This window comes from Erpetoichthys calabaricus, chromosome 11, assembly GCF_900747795.2.
Source record: "Erpetoichthys calabaricus chromosome 11, fErpCal1.3, whole genome shotgun sequence".
NCBI lineage: Eukaryota > Metazoa > Chordata > Cladistia > Polypteriformes > Polypteridae > Erpetoichthys > Erpetoichthys calabaricus.
Window position 1 is genome coordinate 121,460,028 of NC_041404.2, and position 10,391 is coordinate 121,470,418.

Genomic DNA, 10,391 nt, shown 5'->3' on the forward strand with positions numbered 1-10,391 from the left:
CACAATATTAAAACCACTTAAGGTTTTAATAAGTTACTTTGATTATCTCATTACAATAGAAACCTGTCTTGGAATGGGATATATTAGGCAGCAAGTTACCAGTCTGTTCTTGAAGATAATGTGTTGGAAGCATAAGGATCTAAGTAACTCAGACAAGGGCCAATTTGTGATGGCTAGATGACTGAGTCAGAGCTTCTGCAAAAAGACAGGCTTTTCAGAGTGTTCCTGGTTTGCAGTGGTTAGTACCCACCAAAAGTGGCTCAAGGAAGAGTGATCCAAGAAAAGTGATCCAACTGCTAAACTAGTGACAGGATCATGGGCATCCAAGACTCATTGATGCACATGGGGAGCTAAGGCTAGCCCATCTCATCCAATTCCACAGAAAAGCTATGTTGTGGTGTGAAATTTTGAATAATGTTTTGTATGTCTTTATTTGTAACTTAGACAAAGCAATGTAACTTTAGTGTTATATCATTGATAAGAATAGCAATGGTCTGATGTTTAAATAATTACCCCCCCCCCCTTTAGGAATGAGTCAGGATGGTAAGGAATTTTATGACAGGGTTGGGGGAAGTGCCTAAAACCAGTCTGGCAAGTTATTCCCTGCAGGTCTCTCTCAATCACTCTCCACAGGAAAGCCAGACTACCTAGCTGGCAAGCATCCACTCAACAAATGCTTTGGGGAGCAGGTGTGAAAGGTATTGTGTGCCCCCATTGTTCTGAAGTATGTCTGTTTGGGATTGGTTTGAATCAGAGGCCATTCTGTAGTAAAACACCCTATTGGTGTAAGGATTTGGACAAAAAATGTATACATTCAGTTGCGTTACCCCTCCCTTTCTCTCTCACACACACCATCATGATGAAGGAGCATCTCGCACACCATGGACTGAAAAGAAGTCCACACTGAGAAGCACAACTCAGCACCCATACTGAGACAGGCATGCGGCCTGTTCGGAAGAAAGCTGACTAAAAATGATGACTTACAGACATTTTAAGTAATTAACAAGTCTGTGTGCTGCCTGAAACTACATATAAGCATTTTATGCTTATATGGTTAAATCAGTGTACTTTGCTTATTGTTATTATTTTACGAATATTATTAATAATACATTGTTTAAAGTGTAACTTAAATCCTGCTTGTCTTTTACTCTATGTAATTGCCTGAGGCTATAGATGTAGAAGGGAAGGTGGGGAGAAATTCTAAAGTACAATACCTTATAAACAGTGGTAAGTCTATGGGATTTGATGCATTCTGACAAAAGCTACACATTAAAGAATACAAAAGGGGAAAGTAGAGTAATGTAGAACTCTACCAAGACAAGTCAATTGGCGTAGTCAGCAGGATTTTGGAGTAACCATGTTTTGTACCCTGTTTGCAAATAATGTTTTGGTGTACGTGTGTGTGTATGTATGTGAACTTTAGGGCACACAGTGTACAAATGTAGTGGAAGTAAAACATTATATGGTTAATAAAAGGTATATAACCAAAAAAAGTGTATGTCACAAGGACACGCGCATGTTTGTTAGTATTGGTGGTAGTGAGTTCCTAATTGGAATGCTAGGGAGTGATGGGCAGTGCATGCGTCATTCATACGGCACTTATTCAGTTAGGATCTACATGTATGTGCATATTTATGTATGTGTATGTTTGCTTACAGGGGCAAAAGTAGGCCAATCCATAACATCCATCCATCCATCCATTTTCCAACCCGCTGAATCCGAACACAGGGTCATGGGGGTCTGCTGGAGCCAATCCCAGCCAACACAGGGCACAAGGCAGGAACCAATCCCGGGCAGGGTGCCAACCCACCGCAGGACACACACAAACACACCAAGAACACACTAGGGCCAATTTAGAATTGCCAATCCACCTAACCAGCATGTCTTTGGACTGTGGGAGGAAACCGGAGCGCCCGGAGAAACCCCACGCAGACACGGGGAGAACATGCAAACTCCATGCAGGGAGGACCCGGGAAGCGAACCCAGGTCCCCAGGTCTTCCAACTGCGAGGCAGCAGCGCTACCCACTGCGCCACCGTGCCGCCCAATCCATAACAAATTTGGCAAATTGTATTAGAGTAGCATTGTAAAGTCAGAAATGCCTAACATCATATTAAAGTCAGCCATCTTCCAGTAGAGTGGCAGAGGCAAGCAGGGTAAAGCTAGGAAATGGAAACCTGTAGTACGGGTAGAGAAAGCAGAAGCTGAGCTGAGCGTGCCACAAAATGGAAGGAGGCTGGAAGGATTAAAAACAGGAAAACAAAGATCAGGTATAAAGAAGACAGGTGCTGTTATAAGAGGTTTACTGTCTTGTATTATTGGTAATAAAGAAGATCAGAATGAGAAAGAAAATAGCAAAGTTGTTGAAAGTGAAAGTGGAATGTTTTGTGAATGTTTAAGTTCTGAGAAATGTAACAGGTGGTGTGAAACATGTGAAGTGCTAGCATGTAGAACAACCACTGCTAAAGTGGAAAGCAGTGAAAGGAGAGTAATTAGCCCATGGTGAAAGTTAGGGCAGTAGTAACAGGATCTGACTAAAACATGGGGGGGGCGGGGTGACTTACCTGAGACCGATGAGAACTCAGATAAAGAGTGGGAATGTGAGTGTGAGTAAAAAGAAGAGGGATGAAAGGAAGGAAAAACGGCAAGGGCTGTGAGTAACAAGTCCATAATCATACAATAATAGGACTAGTCACAATAGCTATAGATTAAACAAAAAAGTTTGTTTGGAACTCAAGGTATTCCAGCATAAAGTAACTAAAGTAAAATTACATTATGAGAGGTGGAAACTATGCAAACCAGTTAGGAATGCCAAAAATAAGGGCATTAATTTGGGTCTCATAAAGTGTAGATTCTGGCTATTAATTAATTAATTAATTGGGCTAATTAATATAATTAATACTATTATTAAGGAAAAGGTATACTGAGCAAATTGTGAACTTTTCAAAAGAACAGGTGCAACTGGTATAGTTTCAAGTCATATGGGCTCTGATGTTTAGGTATAGTCTAATTGGAAAAATACAGAAACCCTGCTGCAATTGTCAACTGTGGTATAGGCACAGGACCTGTGGGTCGATTCTGAACTGAGGTGTTTAGCACAGCGAGTATGCATATGGTGAGCAAACAAGTCAAGATATGGCGTACAGGGGGAATTATTACCGTTGCATAGGTATGATGTCTCAAGGTGGTGACGCCAGCCTGTACTGTGTGATGGACGGCCGGCGTTTCAGTCGGGCCGGAACACCCCTCAACAGAAGAAAGCAGCCTTTTCAGGGCACTACATTCCCCGGTATGCTAGATGGCAACTCCCCTGGATAGAAATGGTTCCCTGGATTACCGCAGGGCATCATGGGATATGGAGTCCGTCTCTTCAGCCCTGTTGGGTTCCGTGGGTGCTGCCAGGGGGAGCTCACCAAGAACCCTGGGACTATTATTACTATTATGCTAACCCGGAAGTACTTCAGGGTCACGAGGACAGAAGCCCACAGTACTTCTGGGACACTTGAGGGAGGATGCTGTGGCGTTTGACCCGGAAGAAGGGGAGTAACATTTCCGGGTCATGGACTATAAAAGGACTGTGGGAAACACAGCAGATAGGGGCTGGAGTTGGGTGGTAGAGTGATGGAGCTTCTGGGTGTAGAGGAGGATTATTGTTATTGTTATTAATTATTGTTTATTGTATTATTGGAGAATTGTGGAATGTGCGGTGCTTTGGGCATTTTATTGAAGAAAAATATTAAAGAATCTTCTTGGTGCTTTTAACGTGTGTCCTGGACGTCTGTCTGGTGGGTTCAACGGGGCAAAAGTGACCCCTAGCGTCCACAACTGGTAAAGGCTGATGGCAGTCAAGAGTTACACCATAGGTGGAAAAGCACAAAAGGCAAATAAGTCAACCCCAAATGTGTGAAGAGGGGCCAAAAATGTTGGTTTATGAATAGTTTATGCAATGGCACATGTGCTGTCACGTGGGCAGAAGTGGTTGTACTGGAACCTGTGGTATGTTACCCTTCAAATTTTGATGTTAATTGTACAACTGCAACTGCTTAAATGAGTAATTTGGGACAGTGTTCTAATTAGCGGTTACACACAAATCCAGCTCAGATTAAGAACAGAATTAACAAAATAGACTTAAATTTCACTGGGTCAGTTTAGTGGAAGGTGTGGACTTGTCTCATTTTAAACCACCAGATTTGATGACATATGAAGAATGAAGAAAACTAAAGGAACAGAATAAGCAAGCCGGAGAAGATAAAAGTTATTATGAGAATATCCAAGTTCTTCAGTGTCTTGAAATAAAGAAGATATGTAATGGGCAAAAAGTCATGCACAATTTTTAACACTGGAAATGCAAGACAGCTACTATAGCACAATTGCTGTAAAACGTAATGGTGGCTATGAGAGAAAGGTGTCAGGACAGGCAGTGCATCACAGCTTGCTGCTTATATGCCTACATAGCTGGAGATAGGGGGTTCGCCATGCACACCACTTCATGGTGATGGCATTCTCTGATGACAGTGGCCTCTTTCAGCAAGATAATGTGCCTGCCACACTGCAAAAGTTGCTTCATTGATGGTTTGAAGAACATAGCAAAGAAGTGAAGATGTTGACTTGGCCTCCAAATCATCTAGATCTCAATGTGATCGCATTTCTGTGGGATGTGTTGGAAAAACAAATCAGATCCAAGCAGGCACCACTTTACAACATACAGGACTTAAAAGACCTGATGCTAACATCTTGGTGTCAGGTACCACAGAACACCTTCAGAGGTCCTGTGGAGTCATTTGAGCTTGGGGAGTGTTTAACAGGTTACACACATGGGAAACAAGGAGGGGGGGTTAAGGGTGTGACACAGGAAATAACCAGTTGTCTGTTTCTGCCTTTAGAATGGAAGAACACTGCTAGAAAGAACAGTGATGTCACTTCCAGAGGTGCATTCTTGGCTCCACCTCTTCTGTTACTCAGCCTAACAAGCTACTGAAGGGATTGGACCTCAAGACAGCCAGAATGAATCATGTTTTCTTTGATGGTGCTGTGGCGCCAATTATTTTCAACTTTTTTCATCTTCTGGACATTACACAGAGATTTAGTGACCCTAAATTTTTATTGTTTGTTATTTATTTCTTAAAGGTGGAATAGTTGGCAGGATTTACTAGACAAATGATTGTAGAGAAAAGCCAACAAAATGACACCTTTTATTGGCTAACTAAAGATTACAATATGCAAGCTTTCGAGGCGACTCAGGCCCCTTCTTCAGAAGAAGGGGCCTGAGTTGCCTCGAAAGCTTGCATATTGTAATCTTTTTAGTTAGCCAATAAAAGGTGTCATTTTGTTGGCTTTTCTCTACATTCATAATGGCTAACACGGTACAACACCCTAGTACTATAGACAAATGATTGAACAGGTGGACTTACCAATGCTTGTGCAACAGTTGGTAGATCAACTTCATCAGCTACAAGTACAAGTGACAAATCAACAGAGTTGGTGATATGGAGGGCAGCAGAAGCAACACTGCAAAAAGAATGGGCTATGGGCCTCTCACAGGAACTTGCTCCATTGTTTAAGACAGATGATATTTAATCCTATCTGTTTGTGTTTGAACAAACTACAGATGTTTAACTCACTTGTTGAAATAATTAAAAGACACTGTGACACCCTGGAAAGCGACCAATCAAACAAAGAGATGCCAAGGCCCTTGAAAGCAATGAAAGAGAAAGAGAAAAGAACCAGAGAAAGGGCACAGTAGAAAGATTCATCATTGGTTGCACCTCACTGTTACAAGTGCAGTGAAATGTCCACTCCTCATTGTGCCAAATTGTCCAGTCCTTGATGAGCCTATAAAGTGTGGATGGGCAGCAAAGAAATGGTACTCTAGTATTTCCTTGTCTAGTCCTTTTCCTGAGCCTTGTACAGGTGTTCTAATAATAAATAATTAACATGTGTCAGCACTGGTTGATTCCAGCAGCAACACACCCATTGTTGCCCACTATTCAGTAGTGCCACAACAATATGTTAAAAACAAGACCAAACTTACCTGTATTCACAGAGACACACGTGTCTAACCCATGGCTATGTGTTGTATGTCTTTTTGAAGACATTTGGCTGTGGTGGTGATGCACAACCCTCTATGTGCCATCTTAATCAGGAGAGATTAATGTGATAATCATAATGGTAATTCTAAAGACATGGATTATAAAGACATAGATATGATTGGTCCAATCGAGCCTTCAGCTCCCAGACTCAAACATGTTTTAGTACTTGTTGATTACACTACTCGATATCCTGAAGGCATCCCATTTAGAGTGGCTAATTCAAAAGTAATTGTAAGAGAATTTCTTGGTGTGTTTGCACGTGTGGTAATTCCCAAAGACATCCTGATAGACCAGTGAATGCTATTTATTTCCAATAATTTCTTTTTTTAATTTCCAAACTCCTCTGAATAAAACTTTTAAAAGACTTCTGTTTATCATCCACAAATAGGGTCTATTCCTAGCATTTGCAAAATAAAATAAAGATATTATATTACGGTGGCGCAGTGGGTAGCGCTGCTGCCTCGCAGTTGGGAGACCTGGGGACCTGGGTTCACTTCCCGGGTCCTCCCTGCGTGGAGTTTGCATGTTCTCCTCATGTCTGCGTGGGTTTCCTCCGGGTGCTCCGGTTTCCTCCCACAGTCCAAAGACATGCAGGTTAGGTGGATTGGCGATTCTAAATTGGCCCTAGTGTGTGCTTGGTGTGTGTTTGTGTGTGTCCTGCAGTGGGTTGGCACCCTGCCTGGGATTGGTTCCTGCCTTGTGCCCTGTGTTGGCTGGGATTGGCACCAGCAGACCCCCGTGACCCTGTGTTCGGATTCAGCGGGTTGGAAAATGGATGGGTGGATATTATATTTTATACAGAAAGACTCTGAGTGCCCATATTAGGTCTGTGGTTGAAGGGAATCTTGGTGGAACCCTAGCCTGGTGTCAATGATCCTACTCTAGACTAACTCCTGAGACAGAATTATCTCCAAGGGCAACAGAAGTGACACAGGAAGTGATAACAGGCTCAGTTTTAAAAAGCACTTCCTGCCATAAAGCTGATGTTGGAAGGATAATTATTAACATAGTGGAAGGTAAGAGAAGCCAATGTTTAAGAAGATAAAGATAAAGGAAGAGAAAATGAGAATTTCCTGTAAGTAGTGAAGTGGATGACTGTGTTAGGCACCCAGCACATGAGCTAGACATTTAAAACCTGCTAGTCAAGTGCAGAGGGACATCAGGTGTCATTTTTCATTTTTGCCCTTGCTTATTCCTCCTCATTTGCTATACTTTCATAATAAACCACCCTCTTTAAAGTACTTTAGTTTCTTTTGGTCTTTATTTTGGTTTGCAGACAAGCCCAGTGGTGAACATATCTTCCACAAAATATACAGTATATTTTTTAAATCTGTAGGCTATACTAAAACCTTAGATCCTGTGATAAAAGAGCATGATCGCTCATTACATAAAATAATGTCTATAATGTCTCTTGTTGATACTTATGTATACACTTATTCCAATGGCATGCACGTGCCTAGCAACAGTGTGACTCATGGAAGAGTGACATGAGAGACCAATAACATCATTACCCAACACACAAAGCACATTAAGTAAACAAATCCATGACAAAAGCAAAACACATCATGTGAACATATCAAGAATATAATATATTAATCAGTAACTAATTAAGAAGGTGGGTGGAATGAAAACCTGCAGGATCTAAGTGTGACACCCCTGCCATAAAAGATGACAAATGAGAAAATAAATGTACAAATTTACAAGGTTTCAGATGCAGAGGGCAAGGAGCACCATCTTGTGGCTGACTTTAAAACAACTGAAAACATTTTTCATAACCCAGTCATGTGGAAATGATACAAATTCAACTAACGAAAAACTCACCTGACTTATCTTGGATTTGATGACTTTGCTGTTTACAAATATGGATGAAGTGTTAAAGGTCTGTAGACATTAAAAAGGATCTGAGTCTTAGTCCATCTTTTTTTAAAAGTCAGTTTCTTTCCTAATCTTCTTATATAATATGCTACCGTGGCTGACCGTTTGTCTGTCCAGGATTTTAAATCACCTGTAGCTCGCAAACCGTTTGAACTATTGACCTGAAATTTGGTACACATATACTACATGACGTCTACAATCCACTTTCAGGGTGATGATTGACCTCCAAGTTTATTCCTCTTTTTATTTTTATTTTATTTTATTGTACAATCAGCTCTCAGCAGCAGCCAGCAGGGTGGCCGTGAGGCACATGCATACGGGCACCTTTCTCATCCCTACCACCTTTGCTGTCACTTCCCCTACCTCTTCATATCTTAGATCATTCTTGAGGCAGATTGAAGACTTAAGTGCCAGCTTAAGTGAAAAATTAAGGAAAACGTACTAAATAATTGCAACACAAACACTGATTTAATCAGTTTTAACACAAAAAGATGCCAACGAAAGAAGAGAAGAAGCGGGCCACTAGGGTGGAATAAAGAAGAGCTGCTCAGGAAGCAGCAAGCGCATCAACCTCTGAGTAAATGAATGCTAAACGTACAGAGGAAGAGTATGAAAACTATGAATGCTCAAGTCAAGTGTATTCACTGCATGTTATTGTGAAGTGTGCCGTTACTGTAATTCATAATTGCAAACAATATTAATGGGAGACAAATTTAAATCTCTAAGCCAGATATTGTCCATGTGAAGTTCTCTGCTTGTCTGTATGGGTCCTCACCCTACTTCAGATTTCCTTCCACTTCTCCAAAAGCAGAAAACTCTTAAGATAGCTCTGTGTGTGCATGTGTATCCCGTTTAATGCCTTGTGCCCAATGATGCTACAACAGGCTGTGACCCCCTGCCACCCTGAGAAGAATTAGGTGGGTTTTGAGTATGTGTTATTTATTCATTCTGTTAATGGCAAATTTAAAAAAAAGTCTTGAATTGGATGAGTGATTAGGTGTGCTGTCTTCTGTATGGCCTCCTGCTCATTTTGCTAATCAGCACTCTAACCTGAAGTAAATGTTAGTTGAGAACTGTGGGGACACCTGGGACTGAGGTTTTACAGTTTATCTCAGAAAAGTTTTTTCCAGTCAGGATTCCATGATCTGTCTTCAAAATTTTAATTTTTAGACACAGGTCAATATAATGCAGAATTCCAAGCAACAGAAATATAAACAGCAAATTATGTCATAAGTCAGACGAAACAGACATTGAACACTTTAGAACACATCAGGACCTAAACTCAGGTCAAAACAAAGTTATTGGTTAAGAAAGAAGGCCGTAAAAGAAGGCTATAATTGTTATTTTTTTAACTTTAATTTCTAGAGACCTTTAAGAATTGATTTATCTACTGAGTATTTTCTTTATTCATGCAAAGTTTAGATGTCAGCTGACACATGGATTGAGCTTAAATATGTGACCACCATGATGTCACATGTCACCCACGGTGAGACTCACATGCCTAGCAACACAATGTGCTACAGTAAGTAAATGTCAGCCACCATGAAGAAACAGAAAAGCAAATGAAAAAGCAAAAATGGGAAAAGACGTTGTTGGAAATGGTGTAAGAGTCATGGCCTCATCTGGTGGAAGGGAAAGAGACCAGAATGGGAAAAGAAGGGAAGGTAAAGCAGAAGGGAATTTTATTGCAGTAAAGAGGACCAGCAGCTCCACAGGAAACTCTTTTCATGTTAGTATTAAGGCAGGGTGCTTCTGTCAAAATGTCAATCTAAAATGATTGATGACTTGATTGCCCCATCCCCCTTTCCTCTGATTGGTGGATTTCAATTATGTGCCACGCCCCCTGCCCTGTGATTGAAGGATTTAAATGATGCTCCTGCCTCCATCCTGTGATTTGTGGGTTTAAATGATGCCCCGCCCCCTGTCCTGTGATTGGTGAATTCAAACCTGTCTCCTCCCTAACCCCGCCCAGACTCCACCTTAATCCCACCCCATCCACCAGATTGGTCAGGGTTTGTGTCAAGAGCAGTTTGATGGATGCTGCCTCTGCATTGCCCCCCGAGACTGTCAAGACCTGTTTGTTGGCTGGGTGGGGTGGGATTAAGGTGGGATCTAGGCGGGATCAACACCCATCAAACTGTTCTTGACACAAACCCTGAAGCAATCAGGTGGGTGGGGTGGGATTAAGGTGGGGTCTGGGAAGGCAGGAACAACGCCCTTCAAACTGCTCTTAACACAAACCCTAACCAATCTGGTGGATGGGGTGGGATTAAGGTGGAGTCTGGCTGGGGTTAGGGAGGGGACAGGTTTGAATTCACCAATCACAGGACAGGGGGCGGGAGCATCATTTAAATCCTCTAATCACAGGGCAAGGGGTGGGACACATCATTTAAATTCACCAATCAGAGGATAGGGGCGGGGCTATCAA